Below are 16,699 nucleotides of genomic sequence, written 5' to 3' on the forward strand. Positions count from 1 at the left end.
GGGCGTCCACGATCCTGGCGCTCCCCAGACAAACCCCTCTTTGGCGAGACCCGAGTGATGGCGTTCCCCGAGGACATGCTGCTGGGATGGGGCCACCCACGCCACCGAAATACCGAGTCACACGTCTTCTGCCTCGCTGGGGGCCAGTCTGAGCCCGGCACGGTGGCGGGGGAACGGTGGCAGAGCTGCTGGCAGGGTAGCCACCTCCCTGGGGGACACAGCTCTTGGGCTCTGCAAGCAGCAGAGGAAGGGAGTATTTATGGGTAACATGCAGCTTTACAAAGCTGCGGGGCTGATCCTGTCTGCTCCAAGACCGGCTGGGTAGGATGGGTATAAATGCCCCGGATGCATCATTGCACCAGCAAAGAGGAGCAGCATTACCAGCCACGTCCATAAAATCAGGCTGAGATAACAGCCCACCTGTGCAGACCCCTGCCTGCAAGATGAGGCTGTAAAGGAGTGTGAGGCTCATTCTGGGGACCACTTCAGGGGTGCAGCACCAAACCAACAGGTAAGGGATGCCTGAGTCAGGCACCAGTGCCCAGCTCAAAGCCCCAGCAATCAGCTGCCTACTGTCCCCCACCCAGGGAAGCACCTCATGCTCCCCAGCAGCAGTGAGTCCCTACGAGAAGCTGCAAAATGGTGCCAGGGGAGGGAATAATAATAAAAAACTATTGAATTCACAAAGTGCTGAAATCTGGCAGCAGGGAGACCTTTTGCTCAGCTTCTTTCCCTGCCCACCACTTGCTGACGGGTGATGCACAGCCCCCCCACCTGCCTTTCTCACACCCTGCCACCCCCATTGAAAAAAGGAAAACTAAAGTTAACTTAGTTAACTCCCACACAAATATTTTTGGCAGGCGTTGCTGGCATTCAGGCTGATGAGCCCAGGGGAGACAGGGTCTGCAGAAAGTCTTCATCTCCATCTGCTCCCGACACCTGCCTGGGGGACCACAGTGCCTGGGCTGGTCCTGTCCCAGCCACAGCACAGAGGCAGAAGGTGGCACAGCTGTAAAAAGATGGGTGCACCTCCAGGACAGCCCTGGGGACCGTGGGTGGCCCAACCACAGGGACGCCATAGAGTTGGGGCTGGATCTGCACCCAAGCCTGGGCTCTGTCCCTGGTTTCCTGTGTTGTCCCCAGCCATGTCGCTGCCCAGCGCTTGGTTTTCATCATCGTTAAACAAGCTGGGACGGGGTGGGAAGGGGTGCGAAAGCTGTCCTCAGAGCAGTGGGGGCTCTCAGGTTTCCTCGAGGTCAAGCAGCAGGTCGCTGTCACTCAGGCAGGACCCTGATGTCCAGACTTCCAGTCCCCAGCTCCAGTCACAAGATCAGCTCTGTCCCTTTCCAAAATAGCCCAGCCACAACGTATACATCTCAGGATCTTCACACCTTTCCTGTGCCAGCAGCTGAATGTCCCCCTGGGGGAGCTGGGCACCTTCCCCCCCCGTGGCACCTTCGCCTTGTGGCACTGCACAGGGCAAGAACCCTGGGCCAGTTGCATCCCCTGGGCCAGCTGCATCCCCTGGGCCAGCTGCATCCCCTGGGTCAGCTGCATCCCCAAGGGGCAACCACATGTCCCTGGGGGGCCCCGTGTTTCTTTAAGGGAGCGCTGCCTTTGCAGATGATACGGGAGATGTCTTTGAGGTTTAGCTGTCAGCTAGCAGCATTTGGAGCCACGCCTGGGCCACCCTGTGCCCAGACACTCTCCCATCTGCTGCAATCCAATATCCCCCCCCAGCCCCCTGGGTACCTGGCCAGGACGTGCTGCTGAGCTGTGTACCAGGGAGAGGCATGGCTGAACTGCCCCCCCTGCACAAAGACCCCATCACTAAACCCCAAAGGGCTGGGGACATCTCGGTGTCACTCCATGCCACCCCAACATCCTTCCATAGGAAAGCAGGACTGCTTCCAGCAGGGAGGGATGCAGCTGGGCTGTGCAGGATGGATGGAGGGAAGCCTACTCCTCGGGGGGCCAAGGGCTCTCTGTGGGGGTCTAAGGCCCAGAAAAGTGGCACAAGTAAACTGTGATGTGATGTGATTGCTTCCCTTGGCACGACAGGTCCCCAGCCTCCCCAGGCCAGGATGGACTCTGTACCTGGAGCAAGCCCTGGGATTGCGGGCAAGGATGGCCGCATCCTGGCTCCTGCAGGCGAGGCAGGGGCTGGCAGGCATAGCAGCCAGCAGCATGCTGTGGAAAACAAAAGCCTTTTGCAGTGCTGATTTACTACCTTGATGGAAACCAGGATGGAAAAAACAACATTCCTGAGTGCCTGTCCCCATGCAGCCCCCGCAGTCCCTGACACCCCAGCCTGCCTGTGGAGACATGGGCTGCCAGTCTCGGCACGCAGGTGCCCACACTGAGCTGCGCCCTCATCCCTTGCCCACAGCTGGTGGGGAGAAGCAGCAGTAGAAATGCTCCAGGACAGCACGGGGGCTGCGGGACACCAGAGGAATTGTCCTGATTAAGCAGTGAGGAGAGCAAGGAAGAGGAGGATAGTGGTATCCTGGACAGCTAGACCATGTCCTTTCCTCCTCCACCCCACGCTGGAAGCAAGGACTGGACGAGACTGTAGGGGCTGCTCTGCACCCCCTTGTGCTGCTCTGCATCCCTTTGCACCGCTGCCTCACGTAGGTCCTGGTTTTGGCCCTCCACATCCAGGGAGGACAGGAGTCGCCCTGGGTAGCTCACGTCTCTGCTCCCCAGCACCGCGGCAGCTGGCAGCGGGCTGGGGAGGAGGACAGGGGGCTGGGGAGGGGGATGCCTGGCCCTTTGCGGGCAGCATGGTGTCAGCTGGGCTGGGCTTGGGTGAAATGTGTTTTGCATCCCAGGACAAACATCCCATACCAAGCCCGGGCGGGTGTTTGCAGCCGCTCCACCGCCCCAGCTCCCAGGAATGCTTTTGGTCAGGTTACAGCACCCAGCAAACCTGCTCCCTTCCTCCCCTGCTCAGACCACCTCCTGGCCCCAGGCTGCGGGAGGGGGCGGTCCAGCAAACTCCAGTGCTCCACTGAGACTTACATCCATTGAACATCACCTGTGCACTCCAGCTAAGCAACACTGACCCTGCTCAGCCCTGCTGGCTGGATTCAGAAGTCACCTGACCCCCTCCCGTCATCCCTAAGGGGGGCATCTGACCCGGGGGGTGCCATCCAGACCACCCCAGGAGCCGCCTGTGCCCCGGCTGCACAGCACAGCCCTGCGTGGGGCAGGTCCCAGCCTGTCCTGCCCTTTGCTTCTCTCAGACCCTGACTTCAGCTTCAGCTGCTGCGTTCCTGGGGGTGAGGACAGCCCCAGCACGGCTGTCACAGCTGCCCCGAGCTCTTCTCAGTGCAGTTTCAGGGAGCAAAGCAGCAAGATTGCCACACGCTGCAGACCCCAGGCCCCACCAGCTGCAGCCCAGTGCAAACCCAAGGTGCCACTGAGACGGGTGGCTGTCCCCAGTGACCCCTGGCCAGCTGCTGCTTAGGGACACAGGGCCATCAGCTGTGGGAAGCCAGGGATGAAATTGAAGCTCTGCCTTGTCAAAGATGAAATAAGATGTAAAAAGCAGGGACGTCTGAGAGAGAGGACAGCTTTGAAGACTAAGCTCAGGGCTGGTGGCAGCCGAGGCAGGCAAGCCTGTCCCCGCTGCTATAAACCTACTCAGGGCTGAGTGGTGAACCTGGGGCTCCTTCCAGCCCCTGGGACACACAAAGCGGAGGCAGCCATCCGGGAGGAGGCAGGGCAAGGAGGCTCACGCTGGTTTGGGTCCAGCAGCCTGGCTGGCAGCCTGGCATGGCTCTCCCATGGCTGGTACCACCGCGGATGCAAAGCAGAGCCTGGCCACGCCAGAGTAAGCCGGCTCGGCAAGCTGGGTACCGGCAGTTCCCGGGCTCCCAGGCTCCCCACATCCCTGCCTGCCCCGGGCAGCTCGTCTTCATTACCCATCACACGGGATCAGCTCTGCCTGTGCAGCCACCGGCTCGCCGGCACAGCAGGTCCCACACCCAGATTTCTCCATGGAGCTCCAGCAGCAGATGCTGGAGGGAGGGCTGGCACGACTGCGCCTTCATGCCTTTCCCAAGTGATACCACTGAACGTTTTCTGGGGAGTGATGACGAATGCTCACTCATTAAATTAAATCCCAGTACTGCAGGTGAGCACAGTGGGGATGGGGTCACCCCCAGCTGTCAGGGTGCTTGTCTGTTGTGCCAAAAGCCTGCCTGGGTGGGGAGGGCAGGCCAGCCTCCTGCAGCAGGGTTGGGACTTATCCCACAGCAGGGTTAGGACTTGTCCTGCAGTGGGGTTAGGGCTCATCCTGCAGCCGTTAGCCCCAGGGAGCTCAGCCTTACCAGATTTAAAATAGGACCCATTAACTAAACCCACAGGGGCTGAAAAAGCCAGTTTAATCAACCCCTGTGCATTCAGGGCTGCCCAAGCTGGGACAACCGGCAGACAGAGCATCGCAGCCTCCCAGGGCCCAGGGGCTGCGGAGCTTCCTGGACCATCCTGGGGGCCAGCGCAGCGTGAGCCACTGCCTGACTTCACAGCCGTGATTGCCACTGTTGCAGCCCCACCATCTCCCCCTGAGCAGACAAACAAGGGACCACGACCCAGGGCTGCGGGGATCACAGCATGCGACCTGCCCACGCATAGATGCAAGGTCAGCGGCAGAGCTGCAGGCTCAGCCAAGGTTTACCGAGCACCAGCAGCTCTGTTCTCCCAGCAGTGACCTGCCCCTCCAGGCATCCCTGAAACCCTAAAGCCTTGAGGAGGCAGATGGGGAACAGGACCATGCTGGTAAGAGAGGGGGAGCGGGTCCCCTTCAGGTCCTACAGCTGCAGCCCTGACCGGTCCCTTGGTCCCCAGCTCTAATCCCAGAGAGGCAGGATGGGACCTGAGAGTAGAGATAGCTGCACACAGCCTGGGGACTGCCAGGGCTCAGATAAAGGACATTTTAGCAGCACAGTGAGAAGACAGTGACTGAGCACAGCCGACTGCAGGGTCTGGCCCCTCTCAGCCCCACAGGCAGCACTCGGGTCAGTCCATGGGAAACAAAGAGCATCCCAGGGAGGGAGGTGTTTTCTTTCCAGCCCAGGAAAGCAGCCAAACCCCAGCACATGCCCGTTCCCAGGCCTTGGCCCCAGCAGCACAGCAGGCTGGTGGCCTTGGGACACGAGGTTTGCTCCCATCTGGCTCGCCCGAGGCTGCAAGCCCAGCCAGCACAGGCAGGGTAAGGACAGGCGAGGCGGGAGAGCAGCCCTGCTGCTGGGCTGGGCTCTGGGCGTCCCGGAGGCCAGGGCACAGCCACCAACCATCGCTACTCAGAGGGGTCCCCGTGCATTTTGTAATGCAGGGGGAAATGGGCAGGAGGTGGAAGAGGAAGGGTGCAACTGGGGAAGCATTTTAGGATGGGGCTGTGCATGCATGGCGACAGCAGCAGTGTATATGTGTGTGCGCAGCATGCTCAGCAGTCTGGCTCTCGTTCTGGCAAAAGTGCTTGTGCAGTAGGAATAAACACGCTGAGGACACATCCAAGCCAGTGCAAACAGCCCCCTGACCGAGCTGCTCTCTCCCAACCCTCTGTTTTCTTTCTCTGCTTTTCCTCTCTTCTCTTAACCCCTTCAGGAGCCCAGGGGACCAGTGCCAGCAGCCCTGGGAGCTGCTAGAGCCAAACCCTGCAGACCCCCAGGGGACCAGCCAGGATGAAGGGCTGTCCCTGTGAGGAGACACCGATGGAGTGCCGGGGTCCCCCCAGGGCACAGGGCTGCCTCCCTGGGCTGGCTCTGATGCCACCAAGCCCCCTGCCCGGTGCTGCTCTCCTCCTTCTTTCCCCATCTCATCTCTTCTCTCCAGCACAGTTCCACAGCAGCTCATCCTATTCCCGGTGGTTCCAGGGGGTCCTAGGGAAAAGGTCTGCTCCCGCCCTCCAAATCCCCAGCCCTCCCGGCCAAGGGCCGGCTGGAGGCTGGCAAGGAGGCACCCCATCCCGCATGGGATCGAGGAGCCAAGAGAGCCCCCATCCTGGGGAAAACATGCCAGGGGTCTTGGGGAAGCCCACCTCCACCCTCTGCTCTGCTGGGAGGCCCCTCCGTCCTGGAGTCTGCCGATGCTCGTGCCAGAGTATGTCCTGCAATGTTGCTCTGCCCCAGCCGGCACTTAGTGCCATCCCCGGCCAGCATCCTGCTGGGACGGCCACGGAGCCCAGGGCAACCCCGGTAAGCCCGGGGATGCTCGTACTCGCCATGCTCACCTCTTTCCCCTTCCTTTTTCTCCCGTGGGGAAGCAAAGCTTTCTGCTCTCCATGTGCTCCAGCTGGGCCGGGGGGGGGGTGGGGGTGTGGGTGTATCAAGCCCACGCTCCCCCTGCCGTGCCCAGAGCCCAGGGTCCTGGCTGGGAGCTGGGGGCCAGCAGAGCCCAGGTCTCCTCGCCTGCTCTCCTCCAGCCGCGCTGCGCAGGGCAGGGTGTACAGGGGGAGAGGGGCGGGAGGAGGGGAGTGGGGAAATGAAACTTTAATAGCACAGAGCCCCTTTTGTTTCCCAGCATATGGGATATTTCATACATGCTGAAGGCATTAACCACCTATATTCTTCAAGCGCTCGCAGCGGCTGGGAGCACAGCCCCACGCTCGGCTCTGGGGCACAGTGCCTGTCCTGGGGGGCTGGAGGCGGCAGCAAGTGTCCCCTCTGCCCCGGCACCCCTCCCTGCAGGGGTCAGGGGGGGAACCCTTAATTACAGGCTGGAAAACTGCTTGGCTTCACTGGGATCACCTCCCTGCATGATTTTGTCCCTCCAAAAGAGCAGCCAACCCCCCAGACTCAAGGCCAGGAAAGGGGGTCCGTGTTTTCAGAACATGTTGCATGTCCCTGTTCCGAGGTGGGGGGAACTGGCCCCACCGTGCCTGGGGGTCTGAGACCCCAAACAGCTGTCCTGTCCCGGGGACACAGCAGAGCCCCATGGTCCCCACAGATCTGTGACTAACAGTGGCAGAGAGGGGCTGAGGAGGGTTGGCAATGTGGTCCCTCCCTGCCTGCACCCTGAGGACACAAGACCATCCCTGGGAGCAGCAAGCAGGCAAGGTGCCATCAGGGAAGGGATGGAAAATATCCATGTTGCTAACCCTCATGCTGTTCACCCATTTTCCCACTCCATCTCCCTTCGTGGCACCCGGGTTCAAACCATGGTGCCTGTCAAAAAGGGTGACACAGCTTTTGCAAGCAGGTAAGGGACACCTCCAGGTCCCTAGAATAGAGGACGGCTGGCACTGCTCACCACTGGCCACCTCAACGTGGGATGGGGACATCTGGTGTAGCTAGCGTTGCATCCCTCCCTTATTCCCATAGAAGAGACATTGGCTTCAACCTTCTGGGCAGAAGAGGACATCAACTGGTGTCAAATCTCCAAGCAGGGGCTGAGACAGAGGGGACCACTGATGTGCTCTGTTTTGGCCAGATAGGGTGGATCCTTCAGCACTTGGGGCCCTTCGGTAGAGCCCACCACCTGCCCTGGCACCCCCTGGGGCTCCTGAAGCAGGTTCCCCTTCCCCAGCCCTCGGGTTTTTGGCCAGCCGGGGTGGCAAAGGCATCAGTCCAGCTCGGCCAGGGTGAAGGACATGTTGTCCATCCCACGGGACCACAGTTCAGCCTGTCCCAGAGCCCCCAGCTCTGCACTGTGCAGGGTTGCCCGGTAAATCAGTACTTTGTCCGGTGTTTATCCAGTCACACTCTAATTTGAAATAAAAAACGCAGCCAGTAAAAGGCCTTTATAGCTCTTCAGAGCTCATAAACCTGCAGCGCCGGCGGATGGGGGCCAGCTGATTGGGGGCCGCTAGGAAAATTTATTGCAGATTTTGGTAAGTTAAACATTACAGGTCTGTGAGCCCCGGGACTGGTTTGCTGAGCAGCTCCCAGAAGCAGGGATGGAACAAGGGATGCTTTATTGGGGGAGGGAAGGGGAGGGCTTGCAGGTCTTGCCCAGACCCACAGTTAACACCAACCCAATTTTAGACTGGCTCATTTTTAAAGGCGAGGCAGGCTTTGCACAGCCTGGATCCATCCTCGTGCCAGGGCTTCTGGACACGAGGCTGCATCACCCCAGGAGCAGGCAGTCCTTGCAAGCATCCCCAGGGCAATGGTGAGCAGGACTATGCTGGCACCTCTTCATGCCACAGCCCCCCCTCGGTGGGCAACCTCGCATCGAGCACTGCCACAGGGCAGGAAAAGCCGGGACGGGACAGCTGCGTTTGTCGTGGGAGTCAAGAGAATTTGGAGAGAATGAGAGGAAGCGGTCGGGGCGGGGAGCATGCGAGGGAAGGCGGGTAGCAGGAGGGAAGGCATTTTTTCCTTGCCAATGTCTTGGCTGCTTCGGTGTGAACTGCTATAAATTTGCTCCTTATCTCTCAGGCCATTTAATGTTTTCATGAAAAGAAAATAGTCTGCAGGAAAAAAAACCTGCTGATAAAATATCCCTTTGGCGTTAGGAGGAATGTTAAATGTCTCTAATCAGTGGGGTCTGGGGCTCAGGGCACTCCTGGAGCTGGCGGGGAGCTGGGAAGTGGTGGAGACGGGGCAATGCCTGGAGCAGGCTGGCCCAGTGCCCTCCCGGCATCTGCACCCCTGGGTGCCCCTTGCACCGTGAGAGGGGACTGGGAGAGCTGCGTGGGGGATGTGGTGGCCAGTGTGGGGTAGCAGCAGCTACAGCTGGGATGCCTCCAGCCACACTGCCCCACAGGCTCCAACACCTCACCAGGGACAAATCAAACCAAATACTGCCAGAAAGAATAAAAAGTGGGAATCCAGGGGGTAAATTCTGTGGGAATAGGAATATGGATCCAAATACTTCTTGGCGGCTGTGCCGGGACAGGCAGGGCAGGCAGGAGCACAGGCTGTGCCAGGGACCCACACATGGCTTAGCACCTCTGACACCCACAGCCCTTGCCTGTGCCCGTACCCGCGGAGGGGCCGGGGTGGGGCCCTGAAAGCCCTGCATGGATGGAAGCATCCTTCCCCGGGAGAGCTGGCCCATGGACAAGCTGCTCTTTTGATTTATGGCTGCAAAAGCGAACCCTGCAGGAGCTTCCCACCACACAACCATGCTGTCATACCAGGTCAAGCATGATGGCATGAATAACTTGGAGCATCCCCCCCCATGCCTGTGCCAACTGCCCCTTGCTCCTGCTGAGGACAGGGATGCAGGGCTGGGGGCACCCGCTTGCAGCCCCCTGGCATGAGCATCCCTCGCTGCAGGATCAGGTACTGTTTGGTTGCACTCCTGTAACATTTGGGCACTGAGCTACATCCATGAGGTTTCTTCCTTCCTCCAAACGCTGGGTAATGTGACTGTTGTCATCCCGCATGCCGGGACATCCCTGGCCAGGAGCATCCCCGCAGCGTGGCTTCTCAAAGACCATCCCCTCCTGGCAGCCTGGGGGTGGCAAAGCCACAGCACAAGCACAGGGACATGTGAGCCTCTGAGGCACAGCTTCACACCCAGGCTGAAAAACAAACAAGCAAGCAAAAAATGTGACAGCAAAGGAGATTTTTCGTGGTGGAAAGGAACAGTTAGTGCTGATTTTTTCCCTTTTCTTTTTTTCTTCCCTTTGGTAACGTTTCGTTTTGTATCCCAAGAGACCAGAAAAGCCATTTCAAATGAAAAAATCAAACCCTTCTGTTTCAACACACTCCCCAGCCCAACGTCCTCACGCACTAACACACCCACATACCAGCTTTCCTCCCAAACACAGCCCCAGTCCAGCCAAGCCCGTTTCCAGGCAATATTTCTCCTTGGCCAGCCCCATATCTGAGCACCCTGCCTCCCTTGCCAGCCCTGCTCCCGACCCCATCCCGCCATCCACATCCCCTCTACACCGGCAAGCACATTTTCTTGCACATCCATCACATGGAAATAGGATGTGCGTTTTGGTGCCAAAACATGCACGGATGGCCACGCCAGCAACGCCTGTACGGCTGCACAGAGCTGCTTGTGTGTTGGTGGGTCACACAGCTGACTTTTGTGGGAAGGTTTTGGCTGTACCTGGCATTGTGGGGAGGAGACGGGAGCTGGCACTTGCCAGCAACACCGACCTGCCAAAATTGGTGTTGTGCCAGGTCTCTCACTCTTTGCTTTAACATCTGCCTGTGTGCCTGCTCCCACCTTTCCACGGAGCATTTTTGTGCCTTTCAGAGCCAAAAAATAAAAATATTTTGCGAAGCTGGGGGTTGCTTGGCTTGTGGGGTACACTGGCGGCACCGCTGGCATCATGGTGGCATCATGGGATGAGGAGAGCAGCCATGCATCGGCCCCAGGGCACCCAGCGTCCTCCTGGCAATGGCTGTGGGCGGCCTGGGGCTAGGGGCATCAGGGTCCCGAGGTGTCTCCTCTGCAGAGCTCCCAGCAGCAGCTCCCCCGGGGGCTCTGGCACAGCCCCGCTGCCGCTGCCGCCGCTTTTCCTGCCCTCTGGAAGAACCCCCCGTCCGGCCGCTGTCTGCCTCTGACGCAGGCGGCTTCGTTTCCAGACAGGCCGTGCTCCCCTCTGAGCCCCAGCTGAAAGAAAGCCCCTTTGTTCGGCTCAGCAAACGGGGCCCATGCCACCGGCTGACCCCACCACCCTGCACCAACCTCCACCACCCGAAAACACAGCCCCTGCTGTCCCCCGGGGCAGGCTGTGCATGGGGATGGGGACGGGGGCAGCCCCCGAGTCAGGATCAGTGCCCCAGGATGCCGGTGTAGGTCGCAGAGGATGCACGGGTATGAGGCAGCTCTGTCCTGCTGGGAGGGATGGACAGATGGATGGAGGGATGTTCTACAACTAAATCTCTCATCTCGTGGTTGTCTGAGACAGGCAAACCATCACTGGGAAATGCCAGAGCTGCCGAGCTCCCCAGGGTGGGACGCGGGAGTGGGGACGGCGCTGGCTGAACAAGCAGCTGCTAATGAGAAGCAGGCGGAAAGCCCAGCATTGCCTCCCCCAGTCCTCTCTCACCTCTCAGGGTCAGTTTGTATTTTCTTAAGTCCTGATTGCCGAGAAATTGGAGGCTTGTGTGCCGGTGAGGTCTGGTTAGCTAACGGCTGGCCTGGGGCAGAGACCCCTGATGCCGCAGAGCTGGGTTATGTGCTCCAAAGCAAAGGGGGCCTGATGGGAGCTGGATTTAAGATTTGGAAAGGATTTGGGGTGGATTCTGGCACCTCGCACCCAGGTTGAGTGGGGCACAGGACCCATGGGATGCTGGCTGTCCTGATCCTGCTCCCGTGGGAGCATCATGGGTGCATCAGGTTGGGAATGGCAGCAGCCCATCTGACAGTGCTCAACTTGCACATTGGAGAAAACGAACCCCGAGCTGCCGAGCTGGGGAGGAAACGAAAGCAGAAAAATGTGATAAACAGCTGTAAAGCCCGGCCCTGGCTCTGTGCTGCTCCCGCCGTCGCTGGTCGGCCCCTCAGACTGTTTATGGAAAGCCCAGTTTGCCGAGAAATCCATCTCCCATTTCCTGTTGATTGCTGGAAGCCAAGGTCCGCGCTCAGCCAAGGGCTGCCGCCGCCTGCGCACGTCTCCCAGTAACACAGAGGAAGGGCTGAGCGTGGGTCAGCTCACCCGAGCATCCCAGGGGATGGGGGGTAATGGTTGCAAGGGGCCGGGAGCCGTATCCCCCAAGGAGCAGATCAAAGCTTTTGGGTGAGACAGGGCATCCCCAGCCCTTCTCAGACCCCCAGGCAGTGGAGGGGCTGGGTGCTCCCCCCGAAGCTGCTTAGCACCAAGGGGGTGCGGGTGGGATGCTCGCACCCACCTGCAGAGATCTGGGGCTGGCTGGTAACATCTACCCGCTTCCAGCAACAACCCCTTCAGCCCTCGGTGCGTGCAGGTGTTCACCAAACACTCCTAAGTGCCCCAGCTGGGGACAAGCGATGGCTGGCCCCCTTCACTCCCTCCCTGCTTCTCCCTCCCTGTTCCACTGGTCACTGCCTAAGTCAATCCCTGCCGGGTGCGCAGGGAGCCGCTGCTCTGCAAAAGCTTGCTCAAGGCCAACATCATTGTTGCTGAAGCTGGGCGAGTGGAGCCAAGCGGGGCCAGCACTGTGGATGCCGCTGCTGTCGACTGAGTCATTAACCCGGAGGAGAGCCAGGTGCTGACCCGAAATCCAGCCAATTTTTTTCTCTGAATCATGGCAGGGAGGAAGGGAAAAAGGTGGGGGGAAAGGGGAAGCAATGAGTGGGGTCAGGCTGCCCAAATCTCTCCTCCTTCCAGCTGCTCTGGAGGGAGATGGGGCCACAGCAGTGGCCAGGGTGATGAAGAGGAGCTGTGGAAAGCTGCGATGGGGACAGTCACACGAGGGTCTGCAAGGAGAGGGAAGGGACTAAGTGATGCCAGGGGCGTGTGTGACCACACTCGCTGTGCTCATCCCAACTAATGCTCGGAGGAGGAGAAAGGAGGGAAAGCAACGGCAAGAGCTTCCCACACCCTCTGCTGGGTCCTCTCCCTGCGCTGTGGTCCCCATCAGGGCACGGATGGGGATGCTCGCCTGGCACGTGCCTCGTCTCATCCCCACAGTCCCCGGGATAGGCAGAGCCGGGGGCCGAGGGCAGGTCTGGCTCCTGCTGGCTGAGGAGGGATGGCTGCATCCCGAAAATCACCTCTGAGCAGTCAAATGGGTAAAACAAACCCACCCCACAGCCAGCCAGGGCCATCCCTCCTTGTCCTCTCTCCTTCGTCCACCCCAGCCTCTCCCCTGCCAGTTGCAATGCTGTCTTCCCCAACTCCTTCAGCGATAAGATAACGTGGGCCCCCAGAGTGGGGCTGTGTGGGCAGGAAGCCAAGCCCCACCCCCCACCCCCCACCCCCCTGCTGTCCCCCAAACCCCAGCAGCGCAATCACCATGGTGGGAAATCCTGTCTCTAGCCCTTCCATGTGGCTTCACAGACCCCCCCAGCAACCCCAGCACCACAAGCAGGGGAGGACACCCACCCCCAGACCCCCCCCCGCTCTCTACCCCTAGGCTGGTCCCCATGCGTGGGGAGGGGTCCGTCAGCCCAGTCGGGGAGCAGGAGGGGACTGTCACCCATGTGGTCACCAGCTGCTTGGAAATCTTTCCCTGGCTCTGGGTCATAAGTACAGATTTTTATAATTATTAGCCTTGGTAATTTACCATAAAATATTTATTCTGGCTCATTCTGAGGCATTTGATTCGTGTTGGGTCTGTGTGGCTTTTGAGGGGGAGCACACGGGGAGGCACATGGCCGTGTGGGGCTGGATGCTCCACTCCCATCCTGTATAAATATCTATGTGGATGTGTGTGGCCCAGGGAAGAGACCCCGGTGGCAGCCTGGAGCAGGGGTCTGGCTCACCGTGCTGCTCCTCACCCCATCCCCACTGCAAGCCCCCCACAAAGGCCCCTGCGCACCCATGGACTGCACCCGCCTTTGCACTGCAGGGCTCCCTCCCAGTCCATCCTGGCTGATGGGACCCCAGGGACAACCTGCTCACCTGCACGGGGGTACGCAGCTGGGACCCCCCCGGGACATCTGCTGCAAGAGCCAGCAGGTCTCATCTCCGGTGCCGATAGCACTGCACACTCCGGCACACCAGCCAGTGCCAGCGGCTGTGAATCCGTGTCGAGGAGGAGCCCAGAAATCGCTCTCCCAGCACTGCTGAAATAAGGGGGCAGCTGCTGTCCCCCCCCCTCAGTAAGCAGGCTGCAGGCAAGGGTGGTCCCACTCTCACCCTCCTTTCTTTCTGGGGCTGAGGAGGAGATGGAGGGGTTTGGGAGCTGCGAGCAGCTGTGAGCTGGGTGCCCAGGGCCTCTCCCCAGCACAACACGTGGAGCAGACCAGGGAGACAGCCTGGCTCTCACAGCTGCCGGCATCATCATCCTCCTGCCTGGCTCCCTGTTCCCACCGTGAGCCCATGCAGGCAGGATGGGCCGTCAGAGCGTCTCCCCAGAGGCCCTGGGGATGGTGTGTTGCATGCACGTGTGTGGCAGTGGCATTGCACATGGACAGGGACCAGCCTGTCCCCTCTCTGCTGCAGGGTCTGGCTGTGGCACTGCCGCCTGGCTGCACAGCACCTGTGTGGCCACCAGCCCTGGGGGACTCAAGGTAGGGGAGGATGGAACGATGCCCTGCATGGAAGGGTCGGTGTGGGGAAAGCGCCCCGGCAAACCCAGGCAAGGCTGGGTGGGTGGGGGTGGCAGGGAAGGACGAGGAGCTGGAGGGTCCCAGGGTGGCTGCGGTGAGCCCAGTACACCTGGGTGGTCAGCAGGGCTGGGCTGCTTGTGCTGGCTGCAGAGGAAGGGCTGGGAAGATGGGGGCTGTGGTGGGCCCTCTGCCGTCCCCATGCAAAGGGGGAAGACATCCCTGAGCACCCTTCCCCAGCTGCCTGGATGCTGGGACCCACATCACGGCTCTCCAAGCCCCAGTGGCTCCAGCAGCATTGCCCCCGCAGTGCGTGGGTAGGGACCAGTGGTGAAATTCAAGCAAGCTGTGAAACACTGAGAAACCCTTTAACATTTCCCTCCTCCGTACCTGGAGCTGGAAAGCCCCTCTAGCAGCCCTGGCTCCCCAGTTTCTCCTCTCTCCCTCCCCAAGTGCCCTGCAAAGGGGCCATAGGCATGGTCCCGGGAAGGAACGAGGACAGGGGGATGCTGCAGCAGCTCTGGGCAGTGCTGAGGTCTTTGGAGAAGACAGCATCCCTGTCTGGGGCCAACGGGCAGGGGAGAGGCAAGCAGCCCACGGCTTGCTTTGCACCAGCAAACAGTGCCGAGTCGTTGCAAGGCTTAAAAAGAGGAGGAAAACTATTAAAACGGTTGAAGCCTATATATTATGTGGGTTGAATTACACTTCCCCAGCAGTGCCAGTCCCTCGGCAGTGGGAATGTGCTGGTACCAGCATAATTTTTGTCACTCCCTGAGCCCAGAGAAGTTACATCTGCATTTACGTGGCTAGAAACTGGGTTTGCTGAATGAAAAGTTGCCAGGACAGATAGAGCCACCCGCATCTTGTCACCCTTTGTATACCCTCAGCGCCTGGAACCTTGCTTGATGTCTGCTTTTGCTTTCCTCCAGGGCTCAGCATCACCTCGCAGCCCTTCCTCAGCCTAAAGCTGCCCTGAGCCTCCCAGCCTGGCCTCGCTCCGCCTGCCTCCCAGCTGTCCCCTGCATTATTAAACCAGAACCACCTTATCAGCCCCTATCTTTTTCCACTCATGCAACCCCACCACCACCCCCCCCGCCCTGGTTCTAGCTTTGCCAGCCAGCAGCTCTTGCATCAGGAGCCATCAGGACACCCCTTCATCACTGACTCCACCAGCTCTGGCTGCGAGAGCCACCGAGCACCGGGTCCCCAGAGAGTCCTGTTCCTTGGGGAGCTGGAGTTGCCCCCCAGTTCACACACCCCCACCCCCTGCAGCCCCTTTGTGGGGGGACAACCTGCCGCTTCCCTGACCCGAGACCCCTGGGAAGCAGCTCCAGCTCCCCCCAGGCTTGGAGCTGCTCCGACACCTGGTTTTAATAATAAACGGCGCAGGAAGGGACAAAGGCGCCTTGCAGGAGGGCGGCGGGATCAGGATGGAGCTGGGGAGAGGCAGCAGGTGGGGAGAGAGGGGGGACGTGTTGCTGGGATGAGGGGAAAGCTAAGGGGGGGCATCAGCCCAGGAGCTTTGTCGGGCTGGGGGGGGTCCGGCTCCCAGCAGAGCTCCCCAGGGTCACAGCCCCAAGCTGCTCACCACCGTGTCTGTCTCAAAAACTCACAGAACTGGGTTAACTACAGCCACCGGAAAGCCAGGATTAATAGGAAGTGGTTACAAGACAATTTTCTTGGGTGGAAGAAACATCTTTTTATCATCTGTCCTTTGACATTTCAGATCTATTTTACATCTCCAGCGTTTTCTGATTTAGGCTGTGACATTTAAATAGGCGACTCATATTTACAGTCTTAGGCGTTGTAAATATCTTGTATATAAATGTCTTCTAATGCATAGGAGACATTCTATACATTTGTATCTTCAAAACAAGGTCTATAAATCTTTACAGGAAAAGGTGCAATTGCTACAAAAAGATTTCTATCAGCATTGTAATCCAGGGGTAGATGAACATATAATAAAAACACATTGATATTTTTCAGGGACCAGAATTTAGCATTATTTTATCGCAAATTGTAAATACGTCACTTCAAAATCACGGGAGACATTGGGAGAAATATTTTGCATGGCTCTTATTCAAGGACTTAGTGCCTTGCACAATTCCCTCCCTCCCCGTCTAGAGTCATTGTCCCTGCTCTGGTCACAGGTCCCACGACAAGGATGCAGTGAGTGCCAGGGCTGGAGAGCCAAGGTCGTGTCCCAGCAGCTGCAGGGGTCATGCAAAAGCACACAGCCCTCTGGCAGGGCCGGCACGGTCACCGTCATCTCCCAGCACACAGCACTGCTGGGTGACATTGCAGGGTCTCAGGAGGCTTTCAGCTGCCCCAAAGCTGACCTTCCATGAGATCAGATCATCCATCATCCCAGCAGGAGCCTGACCACAGCCAGGGCCCCACCAGCCGCAACTCTGCCACCTCCCCATCCACCGAGTCCTGGTATGTCACACCCACACCCCACATCCATGACAATATCCCCTGGGAGGAGGTCCCCGGCCTGGAGGGAAGACTTGTGGAAGAAGGCAAAGGCATCACTGCTTTCGCAATCCTGCCGTGGTGTGAAATATTTGCATCATCTGGTTTTAACCTCCAG

This window comes from Falco peregrinus, chromosome 8 (genome assembly GCF_023634155.1).
Source record: "Falco peregrinus isolate bFalPer1 chromosome 8, bFalPer1.pri, whole genome shotgun sequence".
In the NCBI taxonomy this organism is placed as follows: Eukaryota; Metazoa; Chordata; class Aves; order Falconiformes; family Falconidae; genus Falco; species Falco peregrinus.